General features: G+C 39.7%; 1 protein-coding gene across 11 annotated transcripts in view; it reads left to right on the forward strand.

The window, feature by feature from the left end:
* LRRTM4 (leucine rich repeat transmembrane neuronal 4) overlaps window positions 1-25,316 on the forward strand; it is a 322,407-nt gene that overhangs the window by 33,680 nt on the left and 263,411 nt on the right. For 4 of the 11 annotated variants that reach the window (XM_084499491.1, XM_084499489.1, XM_084499494.1 and 1 more), the window contains one exon: window positions 22,333-22,424. The exons of 5 other annotated variants lie outside the window; for them this stretch is intronic. The gene's annotated coding sequence lies outside the window, so the exon portion shown is untranslated. Of the gene's footprint in view, window positions 1-16,026; window positions 16,120-22,332; window positions 22,425-25,316 lie in introns of all 11 variants that reach the window. 2 more of the 11 variants (XM_084499496.1, XM_084499484.1) reach the window with 2 other exon arrangements.

Genomic DNA, 25,316 nt, shown 5'->3' on the forward strand with positions numbered 1-25,316 from the left:
TGCTGACATAGCCGCAGCATTATGGGATTAGAAGTGGCAGAATCAAGTCTGTGGTACTCAGACTGCTCTCCAGTGCTGCTCCACAGTTTCTGCATCTCTATTTAATGACATGGGGAGTGTTACTGAGTTTTTTCCATGTGCAGCTTGTTCTCTTCCCAGGTTTGTGTTTGTGCATAACCTCTGTTTGTCAAAATGTTCCTCTTAGCCATAACGGAGAATGTTATTTAAGGTGCTAATACCGCTGTGTGTCACAAAGCTGAATTTATGGTGAATTTGATGAAGAGCTGTGACTTTTGTTTGTCTGCCAGACTATTTTTCACGTGCTGATTTCATATTCGCACTTTCACCTTACAAGCCTACCATCCTCATTTGTCTTTTTTGGGCGATTTATTGCTATTTTTCTGGTGCCTGGGTTAGGCTCTTTTGCTTGGAAACTAACTTCTGTGTATGTGTCCTAATAGTTTCATTAGCAGGAGGAGTTGAATTTTATGGTTTTTAGGTGGCCACGATGATACAGATAATGATAAAACATTTTTTTGGCATAAAGCGTGACACACAGTCCCCTAAGTTTGTATGTTAGACATTTCTGGAAGCTGTTGTGCCTTATTGCTGATAATGAAAGATATGTTAAACTTGATCTTAATTATAATTATTTTTCTAAAGCAACACAGTTCTGTTTTTGATGAGCTGCACCAGCTCTGTCTCAAAAAGTTCAAAATAAACTTCTGCGGGACTTTGACGTTCTTGTCCAGTATTGAACTAAGCAGAGATGTCATTTTCCAAGTCTTGGTGTTACACAAAGGGTTCATCATTACTGCAGTAGTGCTTCTGTATGGAAATCTCATTATGTATTTCAAAAAAGAATGCGAGCAGTATGATTTTCAGGAAGTGTAATTACATTTGGAGCTGAAAGGTAGCTGTCTTAGAACATTTGACCTTTATAATAGGCTGGGCAGAACACGTAATGGATACTTAGGCTTTAATGGTCTTGGAGGACTGAGGAAAGGTGATCTTTAAATAGGGATCCTGTTTAGTGATTGCACAAGGACGATTTTAGCATAGGGAAAGGTATAAAGGGGAATCAGTGCGTTCCCCCTGTGTCTGCAACTGTATAAAGGTTTGTGATGAAAAAGGGTACTGAGATGGACAGTGTGACAGATGCTGGGTTTTGCCAGAGTGCCTGTATAGGGAAATCCAGGCCCATGAGAACAAGCAGTTGAGGTTTTAACCAAAACTTCATTGAAATCAAAGGGCAACTGACTATTAAGATCTTGGGGTAGGAGTGTGTGGAATCAGGCCTCACAATCCCAAATCTTTCTAATTTTGTCCCTCCCTGTATAGACTTCCATGGTTTGAACAAAGCCATGATTAATGATCATTTGTTGTTTCAATAATGTTTGCAGAACAGGCTTCTGTATTTTATTTGTCCATATTAAGCACACAGTTTTGATTAAGTTCATTGCAAGAGAAATGCATCGCAAATTATAATGAACTTCAGAGGAAAAAAAAAAAACACACTAATTTTTCGTTATCTTTTAATATCTGGAATCCTGGATTGGCATTTATTTATAAAGGAGCTTTTATTTTTGGAATTTTTTCATGTGTTAGGCCTTTCTTTTGAGAACACATGAATGTACATGTATGTGCAAATGCTACTGTAATTATCAAACTTGGATTCATTAGGTGAATGAATCCACTGTGATTACAAGACTTGGCAAGAAAATATCTCACAGGCTGTCTCAGCTACCTGTGCAGGTAGGAACTGGATCCTGGAAAGAAGGTGGTGCAGTGACCTGAAGGCAATAACCTTGTCCTTTCTGATACAGCCCTGTCATAACTTTTACATGATTTCCAGCAAGTTGCTTCGTGTCTGTGCATGGTACTTTTAATGAGCAGTGTTTTGAGCCTAATCTTCCTAGGCTCCTTTACTGGGCAGTGTTTACTGCACTGAGCACTTTGACTGTAAAGGGAAACTGAGGAGATGAGCTTATGTTAGCCTTTTATAGGATTATAGCCTTTTTTAGGTTGGATATTAGGAGAAATTTCTTTGCTGAAAGGATTGTGCAGCATTGGCCTAGGCTGCCCAGGGCAGTGGTTGAGTCTACATTCCTGGAGGTCTTCAAGAAACGTGTAGATGTAGAGCTTAGTAGCATGGGTTAGTGGTGGACTTCAGTACTTGGTTAGGGGTTGGACTAGATGATCGTAGAGGTCGTTTCCAACCTGAATGATTCAATGATTCTAACAGGACTAACGTTAGCCTTTACCAATATCCACCTGTATCATTTTTACGAGCAGAAAGGTGACTGTAGGACTATTCTGCTTACTCTGGCTCTAAGAGTAGCATCTCTGTAGTACAAAACTGAAGACCAAAGGAGTATCACAGGTGTTGGATACAAAAGCTCTACACTGTGCACTCTGACCGTGTAAGTAGTTGTAAACTAAACGGGTTGGTTTTGTTACCTTCACTGGTAAAGCAACAAGCAGGGTCAATATTACTTATTTAAATCTCTTTGGATTATTAACATCCAGCAACAATTGAAGGCTTGAGCTTTGCTAATATCAGCAAGCCTCCCGCATAGGGGAAGTACCAGCTCGGATGTATTGTACGCTGTGTGACGGGGCCTGCTTGACATGTCTTTTATTTTAAAAATGCCACTAGCTGAAAATTCATCAGACTTGTAATGCAGGTTTGAATTCATTTATATTGCTGGTGGAAGTAATATCTCAAGAGCCTTAGACAGATGCGTGAATGGTGTAAGCAGGCAGTGTTCTTGGTGGATTAGAAAATGCTTCAAGCATCATCACCACCCCCAAGTCCTTCCTGCCCTTGCCTGCCTGACCTTTTAGTACAAATAGAAGGCTTTAACATGGGGAAAGGAAAAAAAAAAAAAAAAAAAAAAGCAACATGCCCAAACTCATGCCTTCTGTTACCCTCAGGACTTTCTCTGGACCTTCTCTAGTTTAGCTACATTTGGAGTTTTTCTGCAAATCCAGCTAGTGACCTATGCCTATTTGTGCAGCCTGTGCAACCTCTTGTTGCAGCTCTGCCTTAAGTAGATATGGAGTGTAATTGAGTTTTCTGCCCAGTGAAGTCCTGAGATGGTCCCATCTGTTAATAGTGCATAATACTAGGAATCGCCATTTGTTGAAGCCCTAGAGTTCATACTTGTCAGAACTGTACAGCAGCTGAATCGGGCATGATCGTGTGCAGGGCAAGATTGCAGCAAACCGCTCGTTTGGATGCTCGCCAGCATTGTGGGGTCGGTCTGCACATGATTTCCCTGGGCTTCTCGAAGGTGAGGGTGGGGAAATAGCTCCCCTCCTGGGGACTGGGTTTTTTAAATCATCAAGAAGTCATGTGTGCGTGCTTTAATTTGTGGCCTTGCTTAAATTATCTGGAGTCCTTCAAAAGGAAAAAAAAAAAATCAATTTGACTTTGGCAGCTGTCTCTACAATGCCTGCCAATCACCATAGTATCTTGGCTATTTTTAAGTCTCCTGAAATCAGTCTGCATTAAGGCAATAGCTGTGCTTGGATTTAAGCCCAGGACTCTATCAATATAAAATGATTTGTTGCAAGTTTAAAGATGCTTCATCCCTATTCTCTCTCTTTTCATTTACATTTTAAGCTTTCATCAAAATGTGGATCAACATTACTAATAGAGCCTTTTTTTCCTCTGTTCTGCTTCATGCTTTCTACAAAGAAAACCTAAGACTGTATGCTCTTAACCTCTGTCTAATGTAAGGCTTTTTTCCTTCCCATGAAAGAAGAAGGATCAAGTTGTTCACTGAAAGAATCTGCTGCAAGTCTTGCCAGCCTTGTACCATTTGAATAACTTTCCAGTACAGTTCTAAGGGACATGAAACAAGTGTGTAGGAGAGCAATTGACAAAAGGGAGATGATCTTTCATATGCAAGAGGTAATGGAAATAATCCTTAAAGAAAAGATCTTATTCTTCCAGATCTAAGACCCAGGTTTCCAAAGTGCTGAGTGTGTTGGACCATTGGTCCTATTGACACACTAACTGTAGAAGACTTTGGGATGCATGCCTGCTCCCTGCAGCTGGGATTCTTTCTGTGTTTGTGTTCTCTATAATCTGTCAGGAGTCATGCTCACAAGGGGAATAGTTTATTTCAATAATCAAGATTCTGATTGCAAAACTTGCTATTTACTTGTGTCATTTCAAACCTGCACGCAGTCATTATGTCCATCCACACAGGCTTTATTTTTCAATGAGATTTCCCTTGGGGAAAAACACGTACCCGATATCACTGTCCATGCTGTAGAGAATTACAGTCAATTAAGTACTCTAAGTCACTTTCATGTGATTGAGTATAATAGTGTTGTTAGTCAAGCTTGTTTTAATTTATATAAAAAAAAAAGTTCATTGCTTCAGCTTCTCTTTAGTAGAAACATAATTTCCCTGTATGTTTTTCCCCAGATTTCAAGGGATTTCTATGGCACAGATCATCATACAGAAGAAAGGAGGCATTTGTGTTCTGTGACATAAAGCCAATGATTCTGTCAATCTCAGTGGTGTAATCTTTATATGCTATTAGAAAGCATTAGCTCTCTTTTGTCACAGCTCTCAAAGCAATGTTGTTGTCAGAACTGTTAACAGAAGGGTATTCAATTAAATATGGACCATCCCTTTACAAATAAATCAGAAGTATTTTCATAGTTTCACAAGTAAATATTGTGATTTATTTGTAAGTAAAAGCAATGTCCCTTATGAACGTGGGTGATTGGGAAAAAAACACCCCTGTCCTTAAAAACCCTCCTGTTTTGGTACAGCTTATCTAGGAGTGGCACTGTACGAAGAGGTTATCCAAGGTGGGCAAACTGCATGTTTCTTGTATAGTTTTTTGCCAGCAGCAGAACTTAGAAGTGTTTTGAAAAACTAGTTGCTGTTAGCATTTGATAAATGGTCAACTGCACAGAAGTGAAGGAACTTCCCTGAGGCCAGCTGCAGGTAGGAGTTAGGCCCAGCTGTGCTGATGTCCAGCCAGGAGCTACGTGACTGCCAGCTGAGGTGGTGTTTCTTTCCTATAAAGCGGAGCTAACATCTCACTGTGGGCCACTTGGTGTAGGCTGCTTTTATTTACCCTCATTGCTTAGGCTCTGCTATACCTCCTGGTTGTGTGGGTGTGTGGCTGAACATAGCCAGCAGGCCCATGGAGGTGATTGTCCCCCTGCACTCTGCTTTGGTGAGGCCGCACCTTGAGTGCTGTGTTTACTTTTGGGCCCCTCACTACAATAAGGACATCAAGGCCCTGGAGTGTGTCCAGAGAAGGGCTACGAAGCTGGTGAAAGGCATGGGACACAAGTCCTGTGAGGAGCAGCTGAGGTAGCTGGGGGTGTTTAGTTTGGAGAAGAGAAGGCTCAGGGGAGACCTCATTGCTCTCTGCAACTGCCTGAAAGGAAGCTGTGGGGAGCTGGGGGTCAGCCTCTTCTCACAGGTAACTCTGACAGGATCAGAGGGAATGGCCTCAAGTTGTGCCAGGGGAGGTTTAGGTTGGAAATGAGGAGACGTTTCTGCTCAGAAAGAGCAGTCAGGTGTTGGGACAGGTTGCCCAGGGAGGTGGTGGAGTCACCGTCCCTGGGGGTGTTCAAGGAAAGGCTGGGCCTGGTGCCTGGGGACATGGTTTAGTGGGTAACATTGGTGGTAGGGGGTGGTTGGACCAGACGATCTTGGAGGGCTTTTCCAACCTTAATGCTTCTGTGATTCTGCGTTTCCTCTGAGCAACCTGTGGCAATCCTCGTGGTGGTTCTTCATAGTGCCAAACAGGCTGAAAAGGTTGTCCCGGCCCACCAGGGCCTGGGAGGCAGCCGGGAGTGTTTGAGGGTGCAAAAGCTTCAGGACTGTGATGGGTGAAGTTCAATTTGGCACAAACCATACTCATACTGTCTGTACTGGAGTGTAGAGCAAATGGTCCCATTGCTTGAGTCCAGATTTCATCTCAGAAGAAACTGAAGGGAGTGAACTTGAGCAGAGAACTGGCTCCCTGAGTCCTGGAGTGGAACAGAGCGAGCAGATTGGCAGCAGAGCCTGTTTGTGTTCTTTGAGGGGCCAGAGAAGAAACCTGCTCAAATTAAAGCCTATATATTCTGTTTTTCTGTTCCCTGAAATTTTTCCAGGCACGATCATCAAATGCCTAATAAACAAAATGAAAACTCAACTTTAAAACAAACAAAATCTGTTACTTAATTTGTGACAAAAAGATTGGATGATATTTTTCTCGAAGTTTTTGCTGGAAATTCTTCTGAAAAACAGCATCACCTTGTTCTAGCTGAATTTGATTTCTTATAAGTATATGTAATTTAAAGAACTGTTTGATGTTCTGTGTGGGTGGAGGAGATGATTTTTAACTGTCTTTAAAAACAACAACAACAAAAAAACAGTGTTCTTGCCTGGCCTGCCTCAATATGTGTTAGATATTATATAAGTAAATTATTTATTTTTTTCCCTTTTAAGGCATGCTGCAGTAGCATTAGTACCTCTGGCAAAAAATAAAAGGATAGTTAATTCTTACTCATTATTTAATTGTTCCAAGTTTTCTAAGTTCACGAGATGCCTAATTTGTATCATTTCACTACTTTTTGGGTGAATTTTCTTTCAGGCTGTATTGCTATTTTCATGTGTGGCTTAGAGTTTTGAGCTCTTAAGTTTATCAGCACTATAAGGAAAATCTTTCTGGAGACTTTCCATCAAACCCATTTGTTGATGAAGGAGGGAACATCTTTTCTAATGCTTTAAAGCAGACGCCATAAATTTTGAAGTGAACTTCCCGTGCCCCTATTAATAGATAAGTAATTTTTTTTAGCACCACCCTGACCTGAGTAGCTGAGATGGGACAAGCTGGGAAGGTGAATGCTGTGAACGGGGAGATTGTCACGATTTAGAGGAAGTATTTTTGCTTTGCTCCTTGATATTTTGTATGTATGTGATAGAGACATCCCAACTTTATGGTTTGGGTACCACTGAGTAATGAACTGGCTGGCTGAAACAGAAGGTTGCTGGTTTTGTTGCTTCTGGATTGCTCTGCTGTGTTCAGCATTGTGAAGCGCTCACAGCTGGTACTTGAGTACAGGCTGAATCTGGTACTTAATGTTTTTTTGAGTCCTGTAGGTGCTGAAGACAATGTGCTGGGTGCCTCTGCTGTCCTGCAAATTCTTCCTTCAGATCCACAGTACCACAGTGTTTCTCTAAGCCTAAAATCCAGCTCTCCCAGAAGGCCAAGGCTGGCTCCAAGACATTTCGTTGGAATTCAGTAGGTTACATGTCAAATAATGTAATATGCTCCTGTAAGAGGCACAGCAAAAGAGATTGCCCGGTATATTCTGTACCAGGTGGAATAGAGTAACTTCCTAAAGGGCCATAATGCCTGTTGCAGAACTGCACAGACTGACAGCAAAGCTTGTTGAGAAATGTTGACTTTCAGTGGGCCGCGGTGCTGTTTCACAGAATGGTTAACACTGAAATAGCTGTTGTGGAGTGTTTGGTAGGGTAGGAAAATAGCTTTGTTTTTCAAAGCTCCCTGAAAATGGCTGCTTGGAAAACAGCACTCCCATTCTATTCTTCTTGGACTTTTAAAAATAGCCTTGAATTAATAAGATGCAAAGCAAAGGGGGAGGAAAAACAGGTACCCACCAATCGTTGTCATAAAAATAACCATAAGAATCAGTGTGATCGTAAAAGTGTCCAATTATGATGTTTTGCTGCAGGCCTAATAAAAAAAGATATAAACAGAATGTAACCTTGAAATGAAATAAATACATTCAAACATCAGGCCATAGCATAAGAAGAAATAGTGACTTGGGCTTTGTTCCAGACAATTAAATGTTGGGTTCTAATTGGTAGGAGAGCATATAAGAGCCAAATCTCCAAATCCAGCTGTTCCTCTAACTCTGCGATGTTCCTGCTGACAACCAGCGGGTGTACTTTCATTAATCATTGACTTATTTACTAACGATATAGATTCTTACACATTTGGGGCTATCTTTTATGTCAGAGGAGCTCGGCTGCAATCAGAAAGGCTATTTGGGTTCAAGGACTTCCCTTTGTCTTGCTGCATCTTTTGCTAATGCTTGGTATTAGAAGATAGCTGTTTCTAAAATTGGCACATGGTGCTGTCAATTTTTGCATGTTGGTAGAACAGCCCCCGCTTGTCACAGGGTGCCGTTAGCTGCAAGACAGTTTGAGTCTGCAAGTATAAAATTGCCAGTCTCTGGAGAAAAAAGTGCTGCTGCTGTTGTTTGTTTGCCACCCTAAATCTAGTTTTAGCACTTGGCTGATACTGTTTAAAAAAACAACAACATAAAAACAAAGAAAAAACAACCCACAACTTTTTTGTCGATGTGAAGCTTAATAGAGCGGTTATTATAAAAGTACATGAAACCTGGTCTTGATATTTAAGACTGGTTTTGTTCTAAGACTGCTTTACTTTCAGTGACTTTTATGAGGTTTTACCCATTCCTTAGTTAGTCCTTCAATAAGCTCCTTTAATAACTCCTTTATTACATTCAGCTTTTCCTAAATAAGGGTACCAAGGGCAAGTTTATTGAATTTATCTGTAAGAATAAAGTTCAGATTGAAATTCGCTCTAGGACTTTCCCATAACTTTGGAGATTTATCCATAAGCAAACAATTCTTACAGGTGGTTATTGATTTCTTAAGATACATCAGTTCTTTCTCTGATTGCGGTAAGCAGATGCTTTAACTTCTCAATACCGTAGTGTCACCTTGTCAGAAAATAAAAGTTGCATTTCCCTTTGGTTTAATGTTCATCTCAGTAGTAGTTTTTCTGTAGTTATGTAATCTACCTGTTTTGCATGAAATTCTGTCTTGGAAAATCAGCAGTGAATGCAGACAGGTAGAGGTCTTGCTATAGGTTGGACATGGGGGAGAAATTTGGGGAAGGTGGGGTAGAGGATTGGTGATCCCTGACCATGACTTGCAGGGAAATGGTGTATCAGGGCAATATTTGGATATCTTGATTCTGAAGGTTGGATCAGTCAAATAAATGTGTTTGTTTCAGATGTAGAATGTGGCAGATGCTTCCCATATTGTGCCATAAATTTTGAGTGAATTAGCCAAACTGGGATTTAATTAATTCTTATGGAAGGCATCACGAGATCTTTTTAAATGGCACCGTTACTTTGGTCAGGGAGAAATCTTGATTTTTTTTCTGCTTCACTCAAAAAATTTCCCAAGCTGAAGAACAGCTGCACAAAGCACCACTCAGTATTTGTTTGGTAAAAATCTTTGGTTCAAAACTCTTTTCAGTACAGTCAGATCTCAGATTATTTCTTTTCCACAGACTTAACCCCAAGTCGTTTGCTATCTGCCAAGCTCCAGGCTAACATAAATGAAGTCCATCAACATAGAACTTGCATAAGAGTTACAGCATAGATGAATTCTCATAAGCATGTCTGGTAGGTCAGAAATCTCCTTAACACACCTGATTGTCATTCAATAGAATTATATCAATTGTGGTGTATTGGAAGTGTGGTACCAAAGCAAGAAATAACACACCCACATATAAATTCAAAGATTTTTTTTAAGCTTTTTTTTTTTTTTTTTTTTTAGAGATAGTGACTAACATTTTTCTTTTCCTTTCCAAGTACTTTTGGAGTGTAAGTGTACACAGGTGGCTTCTGGACTGCAGACTTTTTAATTATTCAGTGGACTTGCAGAGTGATAACTTCTTAAGGACAATTGAATCCTGATGTTTTTTTGTTTGAAAGCTGAATTCCCCCAAGCCAGGGATTGTGGCTTCCTGTGTCATGTGGGGTGGGTGTTTTTTGGCTGGAATTAGATGATCTTTAAGGTCCCAAACCATCCTGTGATTCTCTGTCTAGCCTAAGAGCAAATCTTAATGAGATTACAGTTCCTGTAACCTGTTTATACTCCAATTAAGCTTTACTAGTGTTAAGGTGGAAGGTTATGAATTCCTCAGGACAGGGAGGAACTTAGATTAAATAAAGTACGCAAGGAGCAAGATTAAACCAAACAACTTTGCAGACTTATAAGGCGTAAGATTATTCTGGTTTTGGAGATGTCTTTAATTACCTAAGACATAATGACTACAGGGAATGTTTGAAACCCTTGAACTAATTCTTTTCTGAGCACTTTATAGCTAATTTTACTAGTTGTATCAATATGTATTGTGCTGACTCTTTGCTTTAACTTCATTTTCTGGACACACTCACATGTTGCTGCTGAAACTGTGTTTTTTCAGATAAGATTATACCTTTCACCGTTAACAACGTGTTACTTTACCAACAGGCAGTAACAGTATATGGTTAAATATGTGTATATTTTACTCCGAGGTATTGCATATGCCAATTGACATATGTTATGTTCTGTCAATCCTCTATTTTGATAGTGTAGAAGGATTGCTGTGGAAAAGAAATTCTGACGTATTGCCAGTTGAGCTGAAATCTCATCTGGCTGCTTGTGTATTTCAGAGCTGCAATTGTGCAGCTAAAAAAGATGAAAAGTTTTGTGTGGCTCTGGTCAAGGTGCTCCAGGGGTTGCGAAGAGCCTGCTGCACAAACAGGTCTCACATCTTCCTGTAGCTTTATTGTAGTTAGCTTTGGGTTAAACATATTTTGCTTATTTTACCAGTGATATTTTTGTCCTACTGTGTTGCAACAGTATCGTTACTTCGTAAATTAAAGGCTATCCTTTGCAAAAGCCATGATTTTATGTGATTTCGCAGTGCTTTCTAGATAGAGTATTGCTTTTGATATGGGCTTTACTGTAATATAAATATTTAATAGCGATGTTAAAAGGACAGTGCAAAGGTGAGCAAAAGGGTAGATGCTTTGGAAAATTGAAGTGGAAAGGTCAGTGAGAAGATGAAATGAATGGTATTATTAGCTTAAAATTTTCAACTTTTAAAAATCTAATGTAGTCCGTAGTGCCTGCTGTGGTCCCAGCAGCCACGAGGCTGTGGTTTGTCTAATTAAACCACGTGCTGCAAATGGCAGCTCAGGTTCTGGGGAACTTCCAGCTCAGGTTTTTCTTTCACTGTATGTTGTATAAAGCAAACCTAGTGCGTATTGATAAAGTTGTTCTTTTTATGTTTACAGTGCTAATATCAGGGATTTTTCTTTTCCTCTTTGAAGTTAACAGCAACTTGCAGACCCCATTCTTGTTTATCAGCTCAAATGAATATTGGTAGGGATACCTGCTAGTTGGCTGGTACCAGTCATCTGTAGGATGCTGGGCATGAGATAGAGGGATCTATAGGAAAGCAAAGCCAAATCTGTATACCGTAAATAAGTCACATCTGTGCAAATGACTGGAAATTGTAAAGCATCAGCTTTTTAAGCTTTGATAAAAGTCAGTCTGTCAATTTTTTATTTTCATTGTCTTTTGAGGCTTGTTTTTGTTCACCTGATGAAAGCTGCTGTAGCTGGAGTTAATTTTTCTGGCAAATAAGCTGTCTCCTAAAATACAGTTTCAGAAGGAAGGAAATGTTCATAAACTTCAGGCCTGCTTACTAAAGCATGCAGGGAAAATGAAGCAAACTATATTGGCTTTTGATGGCATGAATATACAAGCGTTGCTTTTTAAAACAGGAGGAGCAGAATGATCAGGGAGTGTGTTCTAGGGGAAAAAGAAAGATAAAGTAGGAAAACCAGTCTCCCTCTTCCCCCCATATTTTCCATTCTGAATTTGTATTCCAAACATCAGAATTTGTTTCCAAAGAAGAATTTGGAAAATGCTTTTTAAAATTATTTTTCAAAGTTTGTTCTTTAATATTTCTGCTTCTTTTATTGTACGTCTTTCTCATGTCGGTTACATTGGCACTGTAAGTGTTTTAGGGTATGGTTTGGTGCTAAGTTGCATACAGTGCATAGCATAGTTTGGTTTGCAGTTCCTAGTCAAACCCTTTAGGCTTTCTAAATATACAAAGCTGTTTTTTTAGATAATAAAAAAGCCCTGTTCAACTACCAAGTCCAAGATGGTCAGAAAAACCACAGCACAATTACACAGTCAGTTAAGAGCTAGAAAAATTTCTGTGTTAGTAAGCAAGCTACCCTCTATTTGAATGAAACGCATATTTTTCTGTTCTCTCTGTGATCCAAGGAGGTATGATAATAGCTCCTCCAGCCCTTCATTGCATATTCACAGTACTTTCTATTAGCGTTGGTGTGGTGATGGTCTGAGAATTCACTGAAGGAAGAACATTAGAAAGAAACAAGCTAAAAATTACAGGTCTTGATTTTTCCCTGCCCCAAAGATTATTGAATTCCCATCCCATTACATGTCATTTCCCAAGCACAAGTCTGCATTTGTACCAGAAACGAGCTGGAAGCTGAAAGTCTGTATATGTGGAATTTTGATTTTAGTCCATTTCTGAGGGATATGGATAGTTAAACAATGATAAAGATTTTTCTCTAGGAGCTAATTGCAGTCCACTTAAACAGCTGCCTCACAATACAGCAAGGCCACTGCTATTTTCTGTTCTCATTCTGCCACTTGGTAACTGTCAGCCTCATTAGGATTTAAATCAGTTCATAAGTATTTTGGCTTAAGCAAGCTTTATTTCTGATCAATGTAATGCCATGATTTTATGTCTTTTTTTTGAGTCTTTAGCTTAAAGTAGACGAGCTTACGATAAATACTGCAGATGTGTTAGAAGTTGATTAAATTAGGAGTAGAAATGGACAGGAGGCAAAATGCACAGAGGAGCAAGTTTGGGAGTTTTCAGCCATACTCTCAATCTTTGTTAATGGTTTCAGTCTGCTGTCAAAACCAGAAACATTAAAATTGTTTTTTTTTTTTTTTTTTAAACAGAATTAGCAGAGAGGGGGGAAAAAGGTATGTGTTTTTTTTTTTCCTTTAATATAAGAGGTAAGCACTCAGTGAGAAATTTCCTGTCTTCAAATAAAATATATTTTCTATGTTAATTTGAAAAATATTTGTGGGAGAAAAATTCAACTCAAAACTTCTGCATGTAACCTCCCCCCAACAACAACACCAAAAGCCTTTAAGACCCTTTCTTTAAAAGATTACTTAAAAACTTGAGTAGCTTATTTTACCTATCACTGAGATGAATATATGATTTAAAATGCACACGTTACTTGGCCTTAAATATGTAAACTTTGCTCCAAATGGCTTTTTGAAGTTCAAAATAAATGTGGTTGCCCATCTGTTAACAAATCCCCACGTTTCTTGAGAGTACTGAGAAGAGCAAATACAAATTCCTCTGCAGAGCCAACCTCCATTCAAAAATTAGGAGGCTTTTTTTTTCTCCCCCCAGAAATGTCTGATCTCAGGCTGAATTTCTGTTATTCTGTACAGGAATGGGTGAAGACCTTGACGGAGGTCAACAGAGCAGAATGATGTTTGAGTTTGAACTCAAAATCTGCGCTGAGAGGAATTTGTCAGCTGGAGGAATAGGGAAGTATTGTCAAAAGGGATTTTGCAATAGGCAAGAGCCCGGCAATTAAATACTAAGGTTTTGTATTTCTCTCCTGTATTGGCCTTAAGTAATAAAGTGAGGATGTTGGACGAGACAGCAGATGTTGTATCATCATCTCAGTTGTTTATATCTGAGACACACCAGGACAAATTCTGTCCTATTCCATCAATATAAATCCAGAAAATCTCTATAAATAGTGCGGTGTCAATCAATCTGCTCCAGTCTGATGGAGGATGCAGAATTGAAACCATGCTTGGCCTTGCTCTGTCTGTGTTGTAAACATTTTACCTGAAAAGGCCTTTTCCTTGAAGAAAATTGTTCTGGCTTCGGGTTGTTCCCACAGTGATGTAAACTCCCCAAGCAAGGCCATGTGCACTCACACTTATTACCCTAAAATATTTGCTGTTAGTGTCAGCTTCTTGCCCACTATATTTTTCAGAAAAGAGACAGGCTGCAGTAATTGAGATGAAGTGAAATAACTCAATCATCCAGCTCTGTTGAGAAGAGACTGATGATCACTAAACTGGCAGTGTCGATTCTCCGTGATGCACAAATAGAGAGCCTAAGTTTTAGAGACCACTGGAGTTGCTTAGTTTCAAATTTAAGCCAGTCTTCAATCTAATTTCAGTTGAATTAGTCATATTTATAATGTGTAAGGGTCTGTTCATGTCCTGTTTTACAAAAGCTCTGGAAACAGACAAGTGGAAGATGATTCAGCCTTGAAAAGAGGACTGGTGAGGGGACACCTGGCAGAGGTATGTGAAATCGCAGTAGAGGATGACTACATGAAGTCATGCAGTCGTTCTCTATGAAGAGACTCAAGAGACTCTCCTCAGTCCCTTGTGACTTACAGATTGTCAAAGAAAACTGCTACGTGGCAGGCTCAAAACAAATAGTATGTCCATGAGATACTGTGGATGCCAAAATGAAGGAAAGGGAAGAGATTTTTGGCAGACAAATTCATTAGGTGCTCTTGAACACAAAAGTACGGTACTTGTTCAAAAAGGCTCTGAGATGCAAAATCACTGCAGAATATTTGGGTACACAGAGTATTCCGATTTGTTTGTAAATACAGACATATAAAATATGTTACAGTCTTCCATAGGTGATTGCTAGTGAGAATTAGTGGAGCTGTGGTATCAAGGTGGATGTAAAGTTGTTTTATCCAGTACAGCCACTCTTACTGAGGATCTGAGCTGATTAATACTTGTGGTAAGCTGTCCTCCTTTCCTGTGTTTGCAGTGGCATACCCCAAACCCTTTGGATTCAGTGTGCTATAGTGACATTCCCTGACTGCATCTTCCAAGGACTAGAGATTTGTATTTAAAAATCTCAAGATCTTTGGTGTCCAGTGAACATTTCAAGTACTGGAATGGACCAGAAGTCTAAAAAGCTAGAGAAGCACCTACATCCACATGCAAATAGCTTATGAAACCATCAAAAGCAAAATCTAACTAGCTTTAAGCTAGCTTCATAAATGAATTGATGAATTTAATGAGCTAGGTGGTAGTTGCCTAGAGCATCCCAAGAGACCTGTCCCTTCAAACAGCTGGTGCAAAGAGGGAGAGAGAAAAGATCAGGCAGGGCTGAACATGTGAAAGGGTTTCACAGGGACTAGTAAAACATCTCAAAGCATCCCACCCACCGCAGTGGGAGGAGTTAGATATTTATTAAAAGGAATAAAGATGTCAGAATCTCTTTTGAAACTATTTACATATATCTTTCCTTAATGAAAACAAATTGCTTTTATTTTGTGTAGATGTGCATAAAACACTCCATACATCAAACTCCACACTGAACAGCCTTGTAAAGTAAGAAAACATATAAGTTATTACCTAAACAATAGGCTATATATTACTGACTCTGTAACAGTAATAGAAGCCCATCAATCATTGGACAGGCTCAGCTCTAAGACTTTTTTTTTTGATGTATGCTAAGCGAAGCAGACCCAAGAAAGTGGCTCTAAGTCAAATAGTTGCTTAGCTAAATCTTTACCTTTGTCAGCAGTAGGTCATAAATGGATTTATTCCCGCGTGATTCTGCTTATCATCATTTTATAATTCATGTATACAAGTAATCTGGTTCCGCCTCCAGACAGGTTGTTGCCCAAGAGTGCATTCTGTGGTCATAATTAGAGTTTTATTACAGTGAAACTCTGCAGCAGACAGCTGATGGCTGGACTGTTACAGCCCAATTTGAGTTCAGAATGGATTTTATAGCGTGGGGGGGAAATTGTTCTGATACAAGAGAAATAGCAGATGCACACTGTGCTTATGGCAAGGCTTCTTGCACTCAGGCATGCGTATGTACATGCATTTATATTTACAAGAGTTGTATGCAGGAAAAGGAGCTTTGATCAAATCTCAAGAAGTCTAAAGGCACTGTCGGTGTTGTACATCCTATGGTACATAGGCAGACCTGAAAATACATCTTGTGTTTGGAGAAAAGCTCCAAGATAGTGCCTACACTTGGTAATGCAGTCATTTCTGTCACCTGGCAGGGAAAATATCATGAAAATGTGTTGTACCTGTGTGTTTGCTCTGCCACAATTTGGGTTTTCTTTCCCATTCATCCCTTTGCCTTTCAGCCTCAGGAATTTCAAAGAAACATCCACTCAGTGGCTCTTGAGTTTGGCTGAACTAACACTGAAGGACAAGACAGTGGATCATGGTGCTTGCAGGTAATCAATACTAACGATGTGCCTGGAGTCATTGAGTAAAACGGAATTTCAGCAAAAGGCGTTTGGGACCAATTCCGAATGCACTCCCCTGGCCCCAGCCAGGGGGAATCCCAGGGTCAGGCTGCAGCTCTCAGCGCGTTTTTGGGTGGACGAGTCCACTTCTAAACAAGGAGTTTTGGAAGTCTCCTGAGTATATGGGCAACGATAACGTTCTCTAGAGAATGCTATTTTTCCCTTATGAAAATTGAGTTAATAGAATCCTAGAAGACTGCTCTTTCATAGTCTCTGTTACGGTGGAAGACCAACGGGAAAAGGCTTACAGCTCGAGCTACTCGGTCGTGATTTAATGGTGATTGATGGGTTTTGCTTCAATACCTGCTTATAATAAGAGGAGAAGTGGGTTCTTAAATATAGGTTGCTGTGGAATTTTTGTAAGCAACAAGCAGGTTGAAGTGACTAGGAGTGCAGAAAATACAGGCCAGACATAGGAGCAAACATACAACAAAATCAGTGCGGTGTTCTTGCATTGGAGGGGGGGGGGGGGAGACAGGAAGAAAAATAGCTTTGGCTGCTCTTAGTACAAAACTGGCTACAACACTAGCAAAATACTAAATTCTGATATTTTTGTGTGGTTTTGTTCTAGTAAAGCTGCATGCAAAATATTGCTCGTTGTTCACCTGCGATTAATTTGGAGCGCCTGTATAAGCATTCTGTAGTATAGTATGGAAACGTTGCACAAAAAAGATCACCAGAGATCCTGAACTGTAACTGTGATGAGAGGAACAGCAGGTTAGACTTCAGTAAGGAATAGAAGGGAGAAGGATGTCAATTCTTGCCATCCTGTGGAAGTTTTAGTTGAAATAGAATAGCAGAAAAACTGGTGAGTGTGTACAGTAATAGAGGGAAGCTCATCAAAATGTATCAATGAGTCCAAGCTTTCCTTATTCAAAAATCAAATAATTTAATAAGGAGGTATTTGCAGAAGTTGTTTACACATGGGTTGATCTACATTAGTCAGAAAATAATTTTGGCCTAATTCTGAAACATGTTCCTATTGAATAAGTTTTTTATCCATTGGAATAACTCAGCTGGTTGATATGAGACTCTTCAGATATAAGCAGTGCTTATGAGATTGTTACACTTAATTAGTTTATAAATCTGTCTCCAGTAGCTGCATATGAAAATTTAATATGCCAGCTTCAGAACAACATGGTGTTTCTTACTTTGCTTTGAGATGGGAAGGTTTATTCCACTAGAATAAACCAAAGATGGAAACAATAAAGATTAAAAACCTTTAAAAATAATACAGATGTCATAGAGTTACTTTCACAGCCATAACAGGGCGGTGGTGATAGTACTGATGAGAGCCAGGTTTTGATTACCCACCTTGATGAACTTTGCAGTAAGCTCTGCTGGAAATTCTTCTCCCCACTTTGACTCCCAATACTGCCCATTGGATAAAAGTTGCAATTACACGTGCTGTTGTTTTCTCTCCAGGATGCAAAATTATTCATTCTTGTTTCTAATAGCGAAGCCTTTTTTTTTTTTTTTATATGAAGGCTTTTCCATTTTTTGAGCTGTGTTTGCAAGCGTGGCTCCCCGGTTTCATGTAGGTGGTTGGCTGTATACTTCTGTGTGTGTGAGTTAGGCGTGTTTTCACAAGAAGCACTTCAGATGTAAGGACTACCTATGAACAGGCTCGCTCCTCAGTCATGGTTTGTTTTTTTTCTGCTTGAACTGAACACGTAAGTAAAATACTTGTTGCTATTCCAGGGAAGGAAAGCTCACCCAGCATCTGGGAAGCCATCACAAGAATATAAATAGAATAATATCCTGTTCATGCAGCGCTGAGTAATACATGCTTCACATCTCACAGGTGATAACAGCTTAAATATTAATTCATTTGAGAGCATTATGTGTTAGAAAAGGTACACAGAGTTAATTAAGCCTTGGAGGCATGCAGGATTGATCCTTAGCTGCCAGAAATTGCCTTAGCTTCATTGACTTCAAAGGAATCATCCTTATTTACACCATGGGAGGATTAAGCCTTTCTATTTTAAAATGGTTTAGATTTGAATATCTTAATATGGACAAATTCTTTATTAAACGAATGATATTAATCATTTAGTGCATAATAGGGTGTGTTTCAAAGAGTAGAGATTAAGTAGCTTTAAAGTGATAGAACAGCAACCCATTTATGAATCACAAAGATTTGTGATGCTTTAATTTCTTTTTTCCCTGTGTCTTGGCTTGCATCCATCCTCCCTACAAACCAGAGGAATACGTGGCATGCTCCACGTGAGAATGAAGTTGACACCTCTAATTACTGGCAAGAAACAAGTGCGTGCTCTTCTTCAGTAAAAATGTTGGGGAATTTCAGTTTCTTCCCCGTGCTGACTTTATTTTATTATTTTTTTATTATTTTTCCTGAAGTTGTGCAGTAAAAAAAAGAGAACCACCAGTTTCAGGAAAGCTAACACCCTCCCAAGGCAGATCAGTGCTTTGCACAGCAGGTTCCTAGAATACCTAAGCCCTTCTATGAATCAGGCCAAGCTGGAACTTGAAGCCTGAAATTAGGAAAATAATGTATAAAATAAGCTGTTGAGCACAGTTTTGAGCGTTTTTTTCTTGCTATAGCCCAGGCAAGTGGTCTGGAAAGGATGTTGCTGTTGTTACAAACGTTGTCTCTCACATTTTGACCAGGAGTTGTCAGGTGCGATGCTGTCACGATGGCTGTTCCCTGAAATGGATGCAGTCCTGTGTAAAGCTGCAGCTCCAACAAATCAATATTTTTAGACAAAAAGAACCACACTGGGAACGTTGCAGTTAGCTCTGCTTCTGAATCGTAGCTGCTAACGCTTTGTTGGGGGGTGTTCTGTTGTAGCATCGTGTGTCTGCCCAGCACAGTGCAGCAAAACAAATGGGGAGACTGGAATTTAAGGGAATTTTTGATGCCTTCAGATACAGACGTTTTTTTTCTGCTGCCTCCAGCTTACTGTATCCTGTTCTGCCCTAACTCTTATCGCCTGTCTGTATTTGTAAACTTTATCAGGGCTGGTGAATTTGGTTCTGGCATGTTTCCTCTAAGTGCATGGTGTGCAGACATGCTGCACGTAAGCATACATACCTATATCTAACTGCACGTAATAATCTGTTCTACGTTTTTCTTCTATCAACCTTGGAGGTACCTTTTTTGTGAAAGGTACTTCATGTGAAACTAGTTTCTCATGTCCAAACAATTCCTCTTTGTTTAAAGAAAATGTTTTTTTTATGAGCAGGATATACTGAGGGATTCAGACTATTGATTCCTTTCAAATAGCCTGAGATGCTAGCAGCTTTATCCTTTTTGTTCATTTTTTATGGGTAATGAAAAACAGTTTAATATCATTATGCTCATCAGATAAGGCTTAAAAACCTCACTAAGGTTCAAAAGAAAGTCCTAAATAGATTGCGAGGCTTAGCTGTATGGATGACTGTGTCTCAGGAGAGCTGTGTATTTTCCAGACTTCTAAATCCTAACATCCCTTCCACCCCCCAGATGTTTGTTTAATACTATCAGAGAATACTTCTGGGCCATGTTTTACTATGTCAAGGGAGAATTTGGTTGGAGAAAGCAGGTTAGTTATTTTATGGCGGGTTTGACTCCTGTAGATACTGGCCATGCAACCTACTAAATAATGTAGCAATAATTCAGTTCCTCTTGTTTGTCTGCTTCCAGGGCTTTCATTATATTGTGCGGTAAGCATAAATAGGTTTTTAAGCCTAAGTGCAGTCTCCTAGAAGATGGTGGAGGATTTATTGTTCAAGCAGAGATCTGAACTATCAGAGGGATGGACTGGGGGGAAAACCACATTCCCCGTGCACATCCCTGGTACTTGTCTGTATGTGCATGCAATACTGTATTTTTTTTTTTTGAGCCAGTGACTCATTCCATCTGTGTTATAAATCTTTGTCAGTGCTGATTTTCAATCTGCCTGGTCTTGGTGAAGAGTTAAATCAATAAAAAAATTTCCTTTTTCTGGCTGCTTTGTAAACTTTTATTCGAAGGATGTCAGCAGGTAGTCTTCTTGGATATACCCCTTCCCCCAAACCTTGGAAAGGATGTATTAAAATCTGCATATTTTTGTGCATTCTGCTATCACATTCATTTAACACGTGCGGATGTGCTGATAAAGGGTGTTTTGTAAGAGAGAGTTTACGATCTACAACCATGTGGACATACTGCCAGATTAATAATCCATCTTTGGGGATCCGCTTGACTTGAGGCTTTGGCAGTGTTTGCTTGTTAGTATTGTGCATAATGTCACTGGTGTTTTCTGAACTGGAAGGAATGGGAAGTTCCTCACAGTCAACCAAAAGACAACATGAAATTAATGTCCAAAGCACCTGGATAGCTGGAAAGAATTCAGAATTTTATTTATAAAATAACTTATTATAATATCATTTATTATAATATATTTATAGATTATAGATTTATAGACTATTTATTATAATCTAGGATAGATTTTATTATCTGGGTGTGTGTAAGTTCTGTGATACACTGACACTGTGCTCTGGTCCTCAGCACCTTCCCAAGCAGGGGGGAGCTGCCTGTGTTACAGCAAGTGCAAATGTCAGCACTGTAGCAAACTGTTATGGCACAACATTTAGGAAATGGAAAACGGTGTCACAGAGGTATCTCAAACTTTTTTATATTGTCATTTGATTGTCATTTTTAATGTATGTCACACGCATCGCTGTGCAGTTGCATCATTACGTAGTCAATGGGGTATCTTCTACGATAAGGGAAAATTCAAGGTAGGCTTTCAGAGCTGCAATTATTAATGGAGCTTAAGAAAGGGTGCCAAGCTGCAGGAGGAAGCTAATTCTTCTCTGAACAAAATCCTGATTTGAGCTGTGCAGTAGGAGCTGTAACACTGCTGTAACTTGCCCTGCTTCACTTGGTCACATGCCTCAGACACCTTAAAGAAAAGATGACCGGTTATTTACTGGCTCCATTCACAAAACAGACCAAACGTTGGTATAATTCTTTAGGGAAATCATGCAGATGGCATAATTGCAAAATCGTGGAAAATAGGGCTGGTGGGACATGGGATTGTTCAAACCACATCCTTGCCCAGAGGCAAGAGTGCTGTGCATTTGCTATTCCTAACAGTCCTTTTGTGTGTGTGTTCTTGAAAGCCTCCAGGGATAGGAATGCCTATCTTCCTAGCATTTAATTCTGCTGCTATTTCAGTGCAAGTATCATTGCAATTAAAAGGTTTTCTTGATACCTAATTTACATCTCACTCACTTCAGTGTAAGCCCATTACTTATGCTATTCCACCATGGACGCAGAGAATATATTCCCTTTCTCCTTGCACAGATCTTTTACATATTTAAAGGTGATTATTATGGCTCACTTCAGTCCTCTTTTCCCTAAATTAATCGCTGTCAATAATCTCAATATTTCCTTGTTGTCAGGGTTCCAAATGTTTTCATGGTTCACCTCTGCGTTCCCTGCTGTTATTGCATCTCTCTGCTGAAGCTTGGTGCTGAAAATTGAGCACTGCATCCTATATTGTTAAATGAGATGGTCTTTCAGATCTCTGAGCTGGGTGACTGCAAATCTGTGCTGGTTTCCTGCGACATGCAAGGCTAAATACAGCCGTGAGGATACAAAGCTGCTGATTCTTTTAGAAAAAAAACGTCTTAAGTGGCCAATGCTGCTGGGGTGCCTCTCTGCGGAGAGGAAAGAGAATTTCACTGTAGATTTACTCCAGGATCTTTCAGGTCTTTGCAAAGCTTAAAAAAAACAAAACAAAAACAACAACAACAACAAAAACCCCACCTTGTTCTCTGCCTTGTTTTCAGTAATGGATTTCAATCTGGATTTTTGTGACCTTGTGAGTAGCAGAATCTCACAAAGTTCACTTTCACAGCCACAAAGCAGCAGTGCACCCTAGTTCCTGTTCCCCACAGATGTTTTCGATGCACAAATTATAAGTCCAGTTTACTCTGCTTCTTCTTCAGTACAAATCTGCATGAATTTGTTTCAGAAAATGAGAGGTTACATGTAGAAGAGTGATTACAGAAGTAAAGACTTCTTTAAGTTTGTTAGTGGGAAAGATGGGCTGGCAATTACATGTTTAAATACTACTTTTTCCTTCTCCTTCAATCAAGCAGTGGTCATCCACTGGTAATAATTAACCTTTTCATCTGTACTCCAAACAGAACGATCACTGGCAGCTCTTATGTGAAAAGTATTCTGTGTGCATGGGCTGATCTCTCAGGCTGACTTCTGGAAACCATGCAGCAATTTGTACGTAAGTAGAATGAATGACACACACAAAAAAGCTGTACCTGGACAAGCCCTTCAGAAAACACGAGCTGAATTTCTTTGTTTTATATGGGGATACTGTCAAAGAGTCGAGTATTGATTTTTGAACTTGGGCTCCAGGCAAAAAGAGCCTGGTTCTCATGCTTGCTTGCAGGGTTGTTGTGTGACCCTCGGGGGAAGTATGGGAGACACTGAAAAGCACACGTAGAAGGGCTTACAGCAACCCAAGGTGAGTTCAGGTGAGGCGGGGAGCACCGATCCTCCAGCTTATTCCAGACTGGCAGATTGAGGAGCTGGGCTGAGGACTCCTTGACCTGTAAGACTGAAGCATAAAATAATATTTGTGGCATAAAATAATATTTGTGTCCCTGACGCATGAATCTGTCCGAAGCACATAATTTTAAGCATGTTTGGTGACCACTGCTCTGTGTTTATAGATAATAAAGTTAGAAGGGCTCATTTTCATCCTCTGGTTTACAAAACCGCAGTGAGTCAGCTGTGGGATTCACTCAACGAAACGTCCAAAAACCTTTTCAGATGGGTTTGAGGGGCCTGCAAGCTGAACCTCAAATTGAGAGTCATGATGAACGGTCGACTTGACTTAATCACTAGTGGCAGGCAGTCTTTAGGCAAAGTGAGTTTTCTTTGGAGGTTAATGTTTTCGATGGATATAGGGCTTTAAAAGCAACGCAAAATTGACACAAATTATCTGAGGAAGTATTAAACAGGAAAAAAAAATCCAGAACAGCTATTATTGTCATGAAATGTCATGAATCATCCAGCGGTACTAATTAAAACAAAGAGAGTTTTAATACTGCAGATAAATCTGAGAAACAAGGAGCTTTTTAATGATAAAGTGAGAGGCAGTTTTTCTATTTCTGGCAGTGCCGTGTAGTTTAAGATATATCAACTTCTGTAGAGGAATATGGTAGGAATCAAGATAGGAAATATCTAGAAGGGAAAAAAAAAATAAGAGAACCAAAGATTAGAAATGTGACATCTTTGTGGTTGTAAAATGGGTGGGTTTAGCACTTGATCTATGCAACAGTGAAGAATACGTGGCATTAACAGGTTTTGTGTGTTGGTGGCCAAAGTCATGCCAAAGGGACACAGATCTAAAGAATATAGTAAAAGTTGTCGACATTATGAACAGTGTAAGAACCCTGCAGTTTGTGGTGGTTGGGTTTTGTGTGTCTGCTTCTTAAATGTCTAAAATCTTGGAGATGGTGAGGCTGAGGGTTGGTCAAGCAGCATCAGGCAGTTCACATCAGACTCAAATGTGTAGAGGTATTCTATTTTTTTAACACAATGATGGGCACCTGTGGCTCAGGGGGTTCCTAATCCAGTGATTAGTTCAAATAGACTGTTGCAGAAAAAAAGTGTATTTGTTGTATGCTGTCTTCTCATATTCTGCTAATTACTTGTGTTTCACTTGCTTTTGGAGGAAGGAAGCATCCAGACTGAGCTGCTCTCGTACTGGGTTTAACAATTCTCACTTCCAGGAGTTGTCAAAAAGTTACTTGAGAGTTAGCTGGGCAAAAAATTACTGAAAGGTCAGTCCTGTGAAATTGCAATTTACCAAAAATACGTCTTTACAGCTTGGTAAAGGATACATAAAACCTTTGTAAATTATTACTTCGCTGCACCCGTATCTTCAGTATTTCATTCAGATTAACGTTGCTGAATCAGGTTCTCTGACGTGGCTTTCCATGTTTATTCTGATGTTTCTGCAAAAACTACACAATGTTTTGTACCTTCCCTGGGAGGGAGGCGTGTGAGAAGCACGGTGACCTCAGGCAGGTTGGTTTGTGCCTTGCTGCTTTCCCCAGCCTCATTTTTGGGTTTAGATTTCCTTTGTTCAGACTGCACAGCTGGGAGCTGGAGCTCCTTTTGATCTGTAGACACGCAGTGCTTAATGCAGAGGCCCTGATCTCAGCTACAGTTAATCATTTAGGACCTGCTAAACCAAAATCATTACTGCCAGGTTAGTGCAGCATTAAGCGCTGGTCCTCCATCACAATCGGAGTTTTGGATGCATCTAACACTTTTATTATCCTTTTCTTTAAAGAGAAGGGCTAAAGCTGTGAGAGAACCACCCCTGGAGAACTTGAACAATCTTTTTGAAGCTCAGCTGAGGGTGGGGGAACTGCAGAAATCTCTGCAGAAGCCAAGGATCAAGCTCCAGCTTGGGAAGGGGGTAAAGAAGCTGAGCATTTTTTGTTCCTCTTTCAATGTGGGTTAAGGGCCGTGGAGGTTCACAACATCTTGACTATTGTTGGAAGGAGATTTGGGTGCAAGCAGCAGGGCTTTCAAAAGAGATTCGTGTTACACACTCCTGGTTGAACTATTTCCATAAGCTTCCTATAGGATGGGGTTGGGTTTTGGTTGTTTTTTTGTTTGTTTGTTTTTCGGACTTGCAGTAAGAGCCTAAAGCAGATCTTTTCTCTAAGAAGATATTTTTATTTTTGAGAATGAAAAGGGGTTTTTATGACTGAGGAGGGAGAAACTCTGTTCCAGGTTTTCCTTGTGCACACATGCAGATTTGTGACACGTTTCCACAAGAAGACATAATCTAGGGACAAATCTCAAATTGGGAGATCAGGTTTGCAGATTAGCTCCAGGAACTGAAAAATGCAGATGGTGAAATATTTTTTTCATGATAATTTGCATGCCTTGAATATTAGAATTAATTTGTACTTTTCTAAAAATGGGACATGTTTGAATTTTCTCTCTCAATGTGTTTAAGATACCTTGCTGGCTTTTCTCTTTTTACAGTGTCTAATTCTCAGGGAAGCAGGATTTCTGTTTCTGTATTATCCTTTTGGCAATCAGTGTTGCTCTCAGGAGGAGCATTTGTGTGTGTGTGTGCGTCTGTGTG

This window comes from Aythya ferina (assembly GCF_964211825.1).
Source record: "Aythya ferina genome assembly, chromosome: 27".
Lineage (NCBI taxonomy): Eukaryota > Metazoa > Chordata > Aves > Anseriformes > Anatidae > Aythya > Aythya ferina.